Genomic DNA, 15,000 nt, shown 5'->3' on the forward strand with positions numbered 1-15,000 from the left:
AACGAGCAGCGCTCCAGTGAGACACAGGTCACATCTGAACTGTTTCCCTCCTCCACCAACCACTCCAGTACTAGCACTGAATCACACATGATGGTACCACGTCCCCCGCTAGCAATCTTTCAGTGGTTTTCTGCCCATGTCGCACAGTATTAAAGGGGTGGTTCAGGATTTTGGACATAAGACCTCATTTCCAAGTAAGCAAGTGTGATATTTATCAGTGGAGACCGTTTTCAACACGTTTCATCCAGTCCTTCTAATTGCAGAGTTCGCAGGTGCTAGGCTAGCGCAAGTCAACGGTATGTGCTAGCCTGCCACTAAAGACAGTCTTACCCACTCTAAACTACACCTGAGGCAAATTCCAGACAATCGATGTAAATGTCTGTGTTGATAGAATAGTGTAAGAAATACAACTACCCTTGCATCGCGTTGCAATAGTTATACTTTGGTCCCTGAAGTTGTTAGTAGTCATTTTGCAACTCAGCGGCGGACTGCTATTACCAAGGCTACTACTAGGTATCCCCATTGGAGTGCGTTTTATTGTTTACTTTTCGGCGCAGTACTACTAACCGGAGAAGTATAATTCCGCCGCTGCTAAGAAACTAGTCCATCAAAATGTAATGCGATCGTTGAAATGCAAGGATAGAATAACGTTAGAAATAACACTATCAATACAGACATTTACATCGATAGTCTGGCGTTATAATTTGTTTGCCTCGGGTGTACTTTGGAGTGGGTAAGACTGTTTTTAGTGGCAGGCTAGCACATACCGTTGACTTGCGCTAGCCTAGCACCTGCGAACTCTGCAATTAGAAGGACTGAATGAAACGTGTTGAAAACGGTCTCCACTGATAAATATCACACTTGCTTACTTGGAAATGAGGTCCTATGTCCAAAATCCTGAACCACCCCTTTAACACACATTGTGCTATCATACTTTCCCTTAAACACCTCATGTGTTTGTGTTTTTGTTCTTGTTTTGCTTTGTCATTTGTTTTTCTGCTTGTGCTTGTCGCCACGTAAGCCACTAACAGGAGCGCAGCGCAGCTACAGTAGCTGGCGTTGTGACTCTGCAGCTGTGCGACTCCCAGTTACTGTGCCATGTTTAATTAATGGAGCCGTGCATGTGTGCGTGTGCTGTCAACAAGCAAGTGCAGTTTTTACACAAACGCACACAAGCCTGCTAATGCTGTTAGATCATTAAAAACACCGCTACTTGTGTCAGGGGGATTATTTCCTACAGTGTGTATGTGTGTGTGTGTGTGTGGAGGGGAGGGGATGAAAAGGGGGGATCATATGCTGTACAGCAGATTTAAGAGAAGCCCTAAATCCCCTGTTATTAGAATTAATTATGAAGTGAAGATTAGGAACTTCTGCACTTCCTTCGATTTAGCTGGAATCGAGCGAGATAGCTTTCATTTTGGGGAGCATTTGTGTAGTGATTATTGGCTGGCCCAGCTCCGGCCAGTTTGTGTACCGGTAATTAGTGCGTCAGACATTGTTGTGACTGCATGAGGCTTATCAGTGAGCCCTAGGAATTAATCCACCCAACAAAATCAAAAATCTGATCAGTAATTGCAGAGATGTAACAACAGATGGACAAAATATTGTGCTTTTTACCCCTTTCATTTGAACTTTCATTTCTTTCGATTCTCTTTCTTTTTCTATATTTCCTTACTTTAGTTTGTTCTCCTTCCCATTCTCCTATCCTTCTCCATCTCCCTGTTCCTTTCCCTTCCCACGTCATGTCTTGTTGAATGAAATATTAATCTCTGTCTTATTAGTGATGGGAGTGGGGGGCTCCTGGGTTCAGGCAGGGTAAGGTAGCTGAGCTGCATCTCCTCTCCCGGATCCAGTGGCCTACATTAGAATCTTAAAGCGCCATCTCCGACATTATTCATGCCAACGCATGGCCACTTCCCTGGCATCGCCTGGGCATGTAGTGAGGAAATGAGAAGGAACTGGGGGTCCCTGCTCAGAGTGTCAATGTGTTCGTTTTTAAACGAATGCATTCTTTTAGCAGGTAAGAGCACCACAGAGAAAACAGAAAGTTATCTTGTCCTCAGATCTTGCTCCTTGGACGACTGGCAGTGGTATGCATTTTGTTTGTTGTGTACATGTATGTGTGTGTATGTATGTTTGAGTGTTTTCCTCTCCTCTGTGAACCAGTCAAGGTTGAGAGGTCTTCAATGACTCAGCTGGAGGCACACACAACGAGACGCACTGACTAAAAGCCTAACACTTGTATCAGAGTGCTATTTGCAGCGCCATTCATGTCACATCCAGGTATTGGCAGAATGTGCTTTCAGCAGTGTGTCCTCCATGCTCCCTCATACTGTGGGGCATTGTATCTTGTGAGTGTCCAAATCCTGCCGTGTGTGTGTGTGTGTGTGTGTGTGTGTGTGTGAGTGTGTGTGTGTTCGTGTGAGCTCAGGCCCACATTTAATTAGCCGATGAGACAAGAGCACGCCGCGATAATGGCCCAGTCAATTACGGAGCGCAAGGCGTTCTTCGACAAAAGCTGCGTCCATTGATATGCATTATTCATTCCTTCATTGCGCATTCATCATGCGCGTTTAAAGCGTTAGCTGAGGCGCACTGCATAATGTAAGGCCGGATGCGGCACCTCACGCAAGTCAGTATTGAGATGTCATGCTGCGTTTGAGGTGTTGCTTAAGGCGCTGAGATGAATCTTGTTTTTCTTTCGTGGGGTCCCCGCTCGTGCCTGCGGTCCAGCACTTGGAGAGGAGTATTACAGGGTTTATACATTGATTATTCGTTTTTAGACTATCGGTGCCTTTACTTGGAGACCCCCCGTCCCTGCTTTCTTTGTTAACTGCCTTTGTGTCTGTGGTTCATGCTCAGTGATGCAGAAACCAATGTTTGGCCAAGCTTTTGGAGATAATGAGGAAGACCGCGATGAAATGCAACATAATGGGGAGAGAGAAAGCAGAGAGAGAGAAAGAGGGAGGGAGAGAGAGAGAGAGCTAAATGTTTTGGAGCTTAAACATTTCAAGTGAAAATGGGAAAAAAAGAGGGAGAAGGAAAAAGAGAGAGAGGGAGGAAGCCAGAGGAGAGGGCAAGCACCGTGCAACTAGTAGCGAGTTGGATGTGTGTGTGTGTGTGTGTGTGTGTGTGTGTGTGTGTGTGTGTGTGTGTTAAAGAGGTGTGTGTTCTCAACTCAGTTGGTATGTGTCTCCATGGCAAGTCCTGGGCCCCCTGTCTCATAAACATCAGCGGGGCGATGGGAGGTGGAGGGTGAGCGTCTGGGCCTGGACTCTGGACTGTGGTCTATGCGTTGCTGGGGGCCACTGCTGCTGATGCTGCTGTTGCTGCTGTTGCTGCTGCCGCTGGGTCTTGTTTTATTGGGGCGGCGGGCGGCGTTGCGTGGCAGAACCTCGCCAAGCCAAGCCAAAGGCTCCATGTCCGCCCCTTGTCTCCGCCGCTTGTAAATCAACAGGCATGTAAAGCAATTACCGGCCAGCACCAGGGACCCGGTGTCTCGGTCTGAGTCTCGACCCGCCACCGCCACTGTGAATAAAGAGCCCTTTGCCCAAGGCACTCTGCTCTGGGATAGAGACAGGGAGAGAGAGAGAGAGAGAGAGAGAGAGAGAGAGAAAGAGAGAGACAGAGAGAGAGAGAGAGAGAGAGAGAGAGAGAGAGAGAGAGAGAAGGAGCAGGGAGATGCTGGTTGAGATGGAGAGATACAAGCGTGGCCGTTTTGATCTCCGCTGTGAGGAGGTGGATGCAGGGATGAAGAGTGGAGAAAAGAGGTGAGGAGATGAGAGGAGCGGAGATGTGGGCAGTATAGGGGCCACAGAGGAGGCTGGTAGGAGTGAGGCGGAGAGAATTGGGTGTCTGTCTGTCTGTCTCTCAGGTTTGCTTGTTTGTTTGTTTGATGATGAGGACATTGAATCTCATGACTGCTGCAGTAAGCTCAACTCAGTTCCCTGTGGCCTGCATGGTTGTTTATGGTGGCTTTTCCAAAATGGGTAAATTGTCCACCAAGCACAAATTTAGTATCAAACTGCTGGACTGTGTGTTTTTGTGTATGAGTGTGTACTGTATGTGTGTGTGTGTGTGTGTGTGTGTGTGTGTGTGTGTGTGTGTGTGTGTGTGTTTCTTGCATGATGGAGGGTGAGTAGTAGATCTAATCTATACATGTGCCTCTTTGCTAAAGAGTCGGGGGGGCAATGAAAGTTTATGTGCGTGTTTGTGTGCGTGAACAACCATATAATTCATTTGCTCCGCCATCCACAATCTGTGAATGCATGGATTTCTTGCCCTTTAGAAACCCACATTCACTAATGAAGAAGAATGGGCTATAGAAAGAGGCCCGGGAGTCAGTGCAGCGCCCACACAGGCTGCTGTATCTCACAGCGCCCCTCGTCACTGCCAACCACCGTTGCCACGGTGAGACAGCACTCATTTACAGCCATCCACCGACTCACGTCCTTGAGGTGCCCGAGTTGTCCTGTCCGTCGCCAGGAGCAACCATCAGTCTGTACCCACCAGACCGCTACAACCTCCCTCCCCCTCCGGTCTCGGAGACCAATCAGAAATCGATGCCCCTGGTTGGCCAGCGCTGTGTGTTGCACAAGTTTGCACACGCCCTCGGCTTCCCGCTGCCTTATCAACCCAGACAGAAACGCGTTCGCCTGATGACCCCCGTCCCGCTCCTCCGTCCGTCACCCACCCGCAGGACAGGCAGCCAGCAATTAACTCCACTCGGCCTCCCCTCCCCAACCCACCTCACCACCCTCAGCCCCCCACCTCTCCACTCCTGTCCTCCCCACCTCACCACACCCCTCCCAGCACTTGTCTCCCCTCCCTCTGGCCAGGTATGTCTGCTTAGAGGGCCCTGTGCTGTGCTGCTGCTTCAGCTTACTGCTTTGAAAACACCCAAAACTGTTTGAAACCTCTAATTAACCAAGGCAACATGATCCAATACGTTTTGGGAGATCAAGAAGATCAAAGTTTGCAGAACTCTTGTTTACACTGGTTAATTTGTAAACCTTAGACAGGTCAACAACAGTACTGAAATGTTGAGAAAGCTAAACAATCTTTTACATCATGCGACCTTAAAAATATGAGCTTTCTTAACATTAAAACATTTGAGTGACTTTATAGAGCCTTGCTCATGGCTTTGTTTTGTTTTGTTTTAAGCTTTAAGTGCCAGGATTATTGTTTTTATTATTTTTATGTGTTCTACCACACATTGTGGCTTGGGCCATTATCTCCTCCTACAAAATAAAGTGTGTGTGTGTGTGTGTGTGAGAGAGAGAGAGAGAGAGAGAGAGAGAGAGAGAAAGAAAGAGAGAGAGAGAGAAAGAGGAAGAGGGTGAGAGGGGGAAAGCTGTGCATGATTTCCCCTGACAACACTCTGGCTTTGAAGAGTAAACACAATAATAAGGCTCACCTATGGGCATCTGGGGGGTTAGCCATTAGCTGGGAGGCCCAGTCAAACACAATATAAGTCTGTGTGCCGCTGCCAGGCCCCTGTGTTAAGTAACTCGTCAAAAGGCCGGGGAATAGTGATAAGATAATGAAACCCAGGGGTCCTCATTCTGCAGGTACCATACCATGCTTTTATTAAGGGGCTTGTTTGGGTATCTGTGTGTGTGTGTGTGTGTGTGTGTGTGTGTGTGTGTGTGTGTGTGTGTGTGTGTGTGTGTGTGTGTGTGTAGAGAGAGATAGAGAGAAAGAGACAGAGAGAGAGAGAGATAGAGAAAGAGATAGAGGCTTTATTTTGCAATCTGGCGCAGGGTGTAAAACTCGTTTTCCACCCGACACAAAGTTTAATTCCTTATTTTGCATGTTTATTTTTTAAACAATGCGCCCAGGGGTGTGGTAATTAACAACCTAGGGAGTGGCCTGGCACATTGTCTAAAAATCGCTATTGTACACCTGGTCAGAAGTCTATGGCGAGTTGTTTATATGTTATTTTAAGAGCGCATTGTCAACAGTCATATTGGTGGGTGCACGCACCATCCTTCTATCATCCATGAACGTACACCAGCGCACGTCCATGCATTACAATGGGAAACATAATTAGAATAAAGATATTACAAAATACATCTCACAATGCATTTGCAAATTGGTAATGACGGTTAAAAGTGATTAGGGGAGAGGCGAGAGACACGTATGGAGCACAGCTGAAGACCCACTGTCACGAGATATAAGCAACTCCTCTGCAGGATAAATATTGTTTTATTCAGTAATTTGAGCAAAATTAGAGTAAGTGTTGCTTTTTCCAGCCTATGTTTTCGATGGTAACCCATTGTCAGTCAAAAGTTTCACTTTGCCAATGAGTTCAAATAATAGACAAATGCAAATACGTGAAGGCTATGCTAGGTTTTAGTAAAGCATGGTTAAGTGGAATGACTATTCCATATGGTCTCGCAAGCAGCCTCCTTCAAATGCGCTGTTGAATGTCAAAATACCGATGCATTTATTTGCCATCGCGCTTTGCGCCATTAAAGGGAATGACAGATGTCATTCTCATTGGTTTAAATGATGTTACGCCCAAAACACACCCATGGCTGATTAAAAAACCTAGGAACACCTTGTTGCGCCATACGCTCGACGTTTGATAACGAAAACCCTCCCAATGTGGACTTGACACATCCTGCTAAATTTGAATAAGCTTTTGACGAGTGACGATGCGCTTTTGACTGTCATGATAGGTCCCAGAGAAAAAGAAAGAGTGTGTTGGAGTGTTTTTGGTCACTTAATTTTTCAAAATTGCTGCTGGAGACTCCTTGTGTTGTTTCTATCTTTGCAGACCCTAAGCTGTAATGAAAAGTGCTTTGTTATAGGCTTGCTTGCAATTGCACACATAGAAAGTACGCAATGTGTTGCAGTGCGTCCATGCATGTGTGTGCACATTTTTTACCTTACATCATGGCCTAACATGAAAAGAAACAATAAATAAATAACTCAATCAATCAATAAATCAATAAACAAATGACAGAATAATAGTGGTAGGTTAAAGGGGTGGTTCAGGATTTTGGACATAGAACCTCATTTCCAAGTTAGCAAGTGTGATATTTATCAGTGGAGACCATTTTTAACATATTTCATCCAGTCCTTCTAATTGCAGAGTTCATATTGACATTGATAGTCTGGCGTTATAATTTTTTTTGCCTCGGGTGTACTGTGGAGTGGGTAAGACTGTTTTTAGGGGCAGGCTAACACATACTGATGACTTGCGCTAGCCTAGCACCTGCGAACTCTGCAACTAGAAGGACTGGATTAAACGTGTTGAAAACGGTCTCCACTGATAAATATCACACTTTCTAACTTGGGAATGAGTTCCTATGTCCAAAGGAAGCTTTAAAGAAGGTTATGGAAGGAAGGGGTGCAGGCAGGAGGGCTCTCCAGCTCTAATGACAGGAGACTTTCAATCCCCCCTCCTGTTTTGGTTAGTGATTCCTGCTGCTCCTTATCAGTTCTGGAAATAGAGGGAAAATGTGAGTCTATCAGGCAGGTTCATTTAATGGAGCAGTTCTACTTGTCTTTTCAGAGAGGCCCTGGATTCAATCAGGGCCTATCTCCAGTTTCCTATTAAGACCTGTTTGGGACGAGGACTGATCTTCTTTCACCTCCGAGGGGTTTTATGTACCTGCATTTTAGGCCAGTTTATCTTCTCAGCTTTCTGTTTTGCTCCTCCTCTTACTGTCTCTCTCTCTCTCTCTCTCTCTCTCTCTCTCTCTCTCTCTCTCTCTCTCCTTATCTATCTATCTCTCTCTCGCTCTCTCTCTCTCTCTCTCTCTTCCTGTATGCTTTGTCAATGTCTGTTGTGTCTCATTATCTTGAACTCTTTTTCTGTCTTTTCGTGTCCCTGTCTTTTTGTGCATTGTAGGCCTTGCTTTTATTCTGTCTCTCTTTCTATCTTTCCAACTCTCTTTCCAGCACTCTTTCAGTGACTCACTCTGGGCGTTCCCTCACAGAGACAGATGGAGTGATGAGAGACATCACATAGAGACATAGAGAGAGAGAGAGAGAGTGGGGGGGGAGAGAAAGATGCAGACAGAAGTGCTGGAAATAGAATAAACAATATTCACCAAAGAACCCCCAAATCAATATGCACAGGTTTCTTATGATGCCCCTGACAGAAGGCTAGGATTAATAAAGCAACATGTCCTGTTTCCACGGCAACACATAATTCCGAGGGATATAATATTGTCTTATCCACTCACACATACGTGATAGAGTTTGCTCAATTCATTTGAACTCATGCAAGCAGAAAAGAGATGAGCAGCAAAGCTTCTATTCTTTTCCTCTCTTTTCATTTAATTGAGTTTTCGCTCAAATCACTGTCTTCATTTAACTTTCCTACTTTTTTTGCTGCAATGTTATAATCATCATGTTATTAGCATGGCCTAATCACACTAATGACAGGCTTTTGTTAATAATGCTGATGCATGTAAGTTAATCCAGGCTCTTAGAATAGTTGTTGTGATGTGGCAGAGTGTGTTGTTGGGGAAGATTGCAAGCGGTCGTATTAATTACTGTGGGAGAGAGAGAGAGTTGGCCGGAATGGTGCTGAGCTTGTAAAGGAATGGCTGAACGTGCACCTGCTTTCTCCAGAGATGCTCATTAAAGGGAGCTCGCGTTCAGCAGCATCAGTCCAAAAAACAGGAGAGAATAGAGAGAGAGAGAGAGAGAGAGAGAGAGAGAAGGAGCAAAAGAGGGAGTTTGTCCCAGTCTTGACACGTAGTGCCTCATCTGGCAAGGCATCTGACACACTTATCTGCCAATCAAACTCCTCAGAGTGACATTCTGGCCAATCGTAGTCAGTTTGGCACTCTAATTCACCTAACAGGAGGGTTAGTGTGACAGATGATGGGGCAGGGCGGGGAGGGAGTCAGGGGCTCTCTCTGCCTCCAATGCTGCCTCTGCCTGGGCGTCTGTCTGCTTCTCATGGAGGAGTCTCCGTCCCGCCAATATAATCCAAGAAAAAAAAAATAGAAGTACAAATTAAATCCAGAAGGGCAGACTGGGCTTTGATCTGCCTGAGCGCTCCGAGGAGGAAGGGTCCCGTTTGATCCGGCCCGTGGACCTTTCTGTTCATGTTTATTTCAGCAAGCAGACCCCCCCCCCCCCACACACACACACACTCCTCCCCAAACACACATGCACTCATTAATATATGCAGTCACACACACTCACAGTCCCAAACACAGACTCACACCCATAGCCAAAACACACTAATATTTGGAGTACACACTGTCTGTGAACACGTGCGCACAACCAATCGTTTATGTATGCCCACGCACATGCCCAGTTCAGGAGAACTTGGTCTTGATGTAGAATGTAAAAGAGTGCAAGGAGGCAAGGACCCTTTTTTCATCAACATTTTTCAGGCATTGACATCGGCTAGTGTGCCCTTGAGCCTCCATTCTGGTGCTACTAATATGCACTACTATACCATACCATGCTGTGTCATGCAGTGTAGTGCCACATGACCACATCACACCAAGCATTAAGCCCCAAGAGGCCCTAGTTTCCAGTTATGTTAGAGCAGCTAAAGGTCATTGTTTGGCATGCCCAGTGCCTACTGCCTAAAACCCCCTTAGCTGCAGAGTATTTTACAATGACTTCGAACACGGGTCAGACAGTAATGATCAAGGACTAAAATGAAGGATGAGGCAAGCAAAGAAATGATGAAGGATTAGATGTTTTGGGTGGTTTCAGTTAGATCATTTATGTACAGTAGTCATACAGTTCATTCATGTTGTGAAAGTAGCAGCAACAGTATCTTTCACCTCTGGTATATTGCCTCTGAAATCACCCCAATCTCACAGCAACATCTCCAGTGTTGTGCTTTATGCAGGTAGCTTTTTTTATATCTTAATCATAGAACTCTAAAATTTGTTTGCAGACTCAAATGTTTTTCCTATTACTGGCTTCCATAAGCAGCCTCGCCCTTTGCTGTGTAAGCAGTGAGAGTGGGCATTTTTTGTGTGCCTTTCTCTTTGGTTCCTAAAGTAGGCCTAACTAAAGAACAGTTTAGTTCTGCACTCCTGAAGTCGAGCTAGAATGGAACCAAGCACGTGGTGAGAGATTAAATTATCACATGGGCAGGGGATTTAAATGAGAGTGTCTGACAATGCCAGGCGTGAATGCAACACCTCGCAACCTCCGACACTTCGGCAGAAAGATATGTGCAAGACCGGCGGTGCCATTAGCGAACCACAGAACCCCCGACTGCGGTTCGCAGTCTGCAAGCCTGCTGTTCTCCGAAGGTCCCATACCAAACCGGCAACAGAGGCACCTGGTAAAGAGAGTGGGGAAGAAACACCCAATTTAACACATGAGCAGCACTGTTGATCCGTTTGGATTAAGCACAGTGGTACTAGACGACACAACAGGCAGCCAGACGCAAAAGTGAGAGAAAGAAAGAGACGTGTTGCTGAGAAAGTGTTTCCTTTATTAAAAAAAAGAGATTAAATAAATAAATAAGCCCAACACAACCTTTTGGTCCCCCACCTGCCATCCTTAAAGGTTTGACATTTTACGTTAACTGTATGAGTCAGCCCAAACTGGCATTTCATCATTTGAAATGACGTTGCTGCGATAACCCACTGAAAAATAAGGCTTTTGTTAGACTGACTGCCTTTCTATTGACTTAGTGGCGACCAAATGTGACATTTAAAAGAACATTGTTCACACTTAACAAGCACATATGAGGTGCTGGTGGAGAGACACTCTGTCCTGTTAATTTACCAGCGTCTAAGAGTTTGGTTAACGCCTACATTCATGTTTCATTATTTTACATTAAGTAAATGCAGCAATTAGCACCACCTTCAGTGCATAATATAACCAAATGGATGTGAATGTTCAAGTTAACTGTTTGTTAATTAGATAACCTGGATTTATAGCCTAAGTAATTACCTTGTCAATCAAAGCAAACCTAAGACTGCTGCCTTTCTATCGCTTACCTTTTATTAATGTTTACATTAATCTTATGGTATGTTCATATTTATGTTAAATAGCAGTTGTTATCTTAGAAAATATTGATGTAAAGATTTTTGGATTTGCTTGTTTCTTTAGAAAAAGGGGTGCTGTTATACCTCACAAGTTGTCCCTGCCATTTGCCTTCACAAGTCAAAGCCCACACCAATAATAGAGTATGGATTGCTCACCATGACTGTTAGATTCTTATCGTTTGTGGTCATTGCATTGTGTACTGAAGCTTTGTAAGAGGCGCTATCTTAATCTGTTGAGAATGTGATTATGTGTCTTAGTGCTTATCACAATTTAAAGGTAGTGCTGTTTTGGCCGGAGGCTAAGATTTTCTTTTGCCCTCAAATTGATGGTAAACTGCTTTTGGTAAAAAGCCTCTTGCAGTTCATTGGAAGTGACTTCCCAACTACAGTGTGTGTGTGTGTGTGTGTGTGTGTGTGTGTGTGTGTGTGTGTGTGTGTGTGTGTGTATATACATATGTTGTCACATAGTACCACCACAGAGCATCATTGGCAATAATACATCTCTTGATGTGCCAAGGAGTTAGACATAGATGGCAAACATTGATGGCACATACATATATGTGTTAACATTTTTTGGCACTGTGTTACCACAAATAATGCAGCGCATTTTACCTGAAGGGCACACAGTTTGATTTTGGATTGTGTTCCCTTTTGAAGTTCAGTGGAGAGGACTTGGATTGGGGCTGATGTAAACGCTGTTCAGTAGACTTGTTGTGTTAGTGTTTTGCTATCATCATGCTGTACTATGACTTGAACATTAATTAATCTGGGGTCTCAATTCTATGATGGTTTTATTGTGGACATACAGGGCCAAAGCAAACCTGTGCCTATTAAAATATGGTTCCATCCCACAATGCATCTTTGGCCAGAGCAGTCCAAGCTATCAATGCATTTCTTGTCCAAGAGGGTTCGCAAGCCAATATGGCCTCTGTATTTATAACTTACAATGCCTTTTACCCCTGCACCCCTGAATGATTTAAGGCAATTTGGGCTGGTTGAAAGGTTTGATGGGAAAGGTCAGCAGGCTTAGTGACGTCCATAGCGGTTTGGCCCTTCTATTTATCAAACCCCTCCTGCCCCTACACCCTACACCCACCCACCCCTCAACCCCCCCACCTCCCCTCCCTCTCTCTCTCTGACGCTGCCTCGGACCGACTGAAAGCGAGCCATTAGTGCCTTTAAAGGTTATACATGAAAGGGAGCGGAGAGGAAATGACATTTGTAGACATTAGATGACCACAAGCTGGAGAAGAGAGATGTGTCTAAACCTCTGACGGAAAGAGTCTGTCGCTCTCTTCTCTTCCCTCTCTATGCATCTGTCTCTCTGCGACCCGCTCTCTATCCCTCCTCCCCCTCCCTCTCTCTCTTTCTTTCTATACTGTCCCACTCCTCCATTAGAGGAAGCTTTTTTGAGCTGAGGACATATTAGCATAGTATTTATGAGCGAGGGATGGGGGAGAAGGAGAAAATGCAGCAAATGAAAGTAGGAGGAAAGAACCAGTGGAAGAAAAAAAGAGCTTGATCCTTCGGTTGTCCCTCTGATGGCATTATGATCAAGGCCTTTTTTGTCTGTGGCAGGGCCATGGGAGAGGCCAATCAACTGGCACTCATCCCTCAGTGGCCCGCGTGGGTGAGGGCCGAGGGTTTGTGAAAGGGCTACACTTTATCCCCAGCTCTCCTCTCCACTATGTGTCTTTCTCTCCTGTCTGTCTTTCTCTTCTCTTCTCTCTCTATCTGAGACTCATCTCATTCTCCTTCTCTCTCATTGCCCCCCCTCTCTCTATATATATTTATCTCTCTCTCACTCTCTCTCACTCTCTCTCTCTCTCTCTCTCTCTCTCTCTCTCTCTCTTGCTCTCTCGTCTTCTCTTTTTCACTCTGCTCTCTCTAATGGACGAATACAGCACCTGGCTCTGGCTGTCATTTTGTGCTGTTAGTATCATGAAAGGCACTGGGCCTTTGCTGAATTATTGAACACTAACAAATGGTCTACAGAAACTATGCATGGTGTGTGTGTGTGTGTGTGTGTGTGTGTGTGTGTGTGTGTGTGTGTGTGTGTGTGTGTGTGTGTGTGTGTGTGTGTGTGTGAGCATGCATGTGTGCTTATGTGATCTTTTCCCCTAAACCTTAGCTTATTCCTATATGTGCTCCTCTCCTCCTCTGCAAAGTGTGTGTCTCACTAGGGGAGCGGAGTAGTCAGGGAGAGATAGGAGAGGAGAGGAGAAGAGAAGAAGTGAGAAGACGAGAAGAGAGGAGTAGAGAGGAGATGAGAGGAGAAGAGAGGAGAGGAGAGATGGGAGAGGGGAGTAGAATAGAGGAGAGGAGAAGAGAAGAGAGGAGAGGTGAGAAGAGGAGAAGAGAAGAGAAGAGAAGAGAATAGAAGAGAGGAGAGGGGAGAATAGGAGAAGAGAGGAGATGAGAGGAAAAGACAGGAGAGGAGAGAAGAGGAGAAGAGGAGAGAAAGGGGAGGAGAAGAGAGGAGACAGTGTTCCTCTAACATCCTTGTTGCAAAGCAGATTACCTCCTCAAATCCACAGGAGCCGAGCCTAATCCCAGCCAACACAATCCTCCACAGCGCAGGCTGCAGCTCGGCATAGCACACTGGCTACTTAATGCTGGGAAAAGTCAATAATGAAAATGAATGAGCGTTGGAATAAATATAAATTCATATGACATGCTGGACGAGGTACAAGGGAAGCAACAGTAGGCTTAAAGCTTGCTTTCCTCCCCCATCAATGCATTCACACACAAACACAAAAACACATAAACACGTACATGCATGCTGACACACACACGTACACACTCACACCCACACACACACACACACACACACACACACACACACACACACACACACACACACACACACACACTGCAAGCCCAGACGTTTTGATGGTTCCCAGTGCCAGATTGATTAGCTCCAATCTTTTTCATGATTATTCATGTGTACTTGACACATGATTGATTTGCCAGGGGAGGAGATGAGAAATGACTCTCAGCTTGAAGGCCTGCAACCGGATTGTGGGTTTCCTCTGCCAGTGTAATAGAGAATAGGCCTTCTGTTCCAAGTCAGCTCTTCTTCTTGTAAGTCGGTACAAAACAAACTCGTGTTCCCTTTCTGGTCGTTTTTTTTCTCTTTACTTCCCCTTCTCCCTCCATCCTTTTCTCTTTCCCTCCCTCCTTACCCCTTCCTTCTGTGGCCTATCGGGAAGTTTGGCAACCATGGCGACCGACCCCATTTTCTCCTCTGCCGAAATGTCATCTCTAATATTGACTCATTAAAGCATGAAAGTTTAATAAGCTGTCTAAAAGAGACCCTGGGAAGCCGGCCACCGTCCTTTGAGGGGGTATTAGGGCCCCGCCATCTAGCCTGTTGTCCAGTCTCTTTCTCTCTCTCTCTCTCTCTCTCTCTCTGTATCCCCCTCTCTCTCTCTCTTTCTTTCTTGGTCAGTCTTGCCCTCTTTCTTCACTGTCCCTCGCTCCTTCAAAGTGGCGTTTCAAGCTTTCGTATGGCAGTCTGAGTCTCTGTGGCTCCTCTCTTCTTCTCTCGTTCTCTCTCTATCTTTCTTTCTTTGGCTCTTTTTTTTGGCCCCTGCTGTCTTGTGACTGATGGCTTCGCCAGTGCACTGTGTAGTTCATTACTTTGATTCACAATCCCTATTTCTTTCTCGATGTTTGCACGTGTGTGTTTCTGTGTGTGTCCGTGTGTGTGTGTGTGTCTGTTCTGTGGACATGTGTACTACATTTTGTTTGTGTGTGTATGTGTGTGTGTATGTGTATGTTTGTCTGTGTCTCTTTGTCTCTCTGTGTGTGTACATGTCCGTGCATGCATTTGTGGTATTTCATTACTTTGATTCCACATGTCTTGGATACAAGCTACTCTGAGGAGACAGTGTATGTTTGTGAGTGTGGATGTGTATGCGTGCAAGTGTGTGTGTGTGTGTGTGTGTGTGTGTGTGTGTGTGTGTGTGTATGTGTGTGTGTGTGTGTGTGTGTGTTTCTGTGTGCA

The 15,000-nt window shown here is 45.4% G+C and overlaps 1 protein-coding gene across 1 annotated transcript in view; it reads left to right on the forward strand.

The window, feature by feature from the left end:
• The window catches only part of LOC143114966 (cadherin-4-like), a 246,816-nt gene that overhangs the window by 78,613 nt on the left and 153,203 nt on the right, over positions 1–15,000 (forward strand). The gene's annotated exons all lie outside the window — the stretch shown is intronic.

This window comes from Alosa pseudoharengus, unplaced genomic scaffold (assembly GCF_046254945.1).
Source record: "Alosa pseudoharengus isolate Yale_2024_CS ecotype anadromous, Long Island Sound unplaced genomic scaffold, YU_APseudo_1.1 YU_APseudo_1.1_scf_9, whole genome shotgun sequence".
Classification (NCBI taxonomy): Eukaryota; Metazoa; Chordata; class Actinopteri; order Clupeiformes; family Clupeidae; genus Alosa; species Alosa pseudoharengus.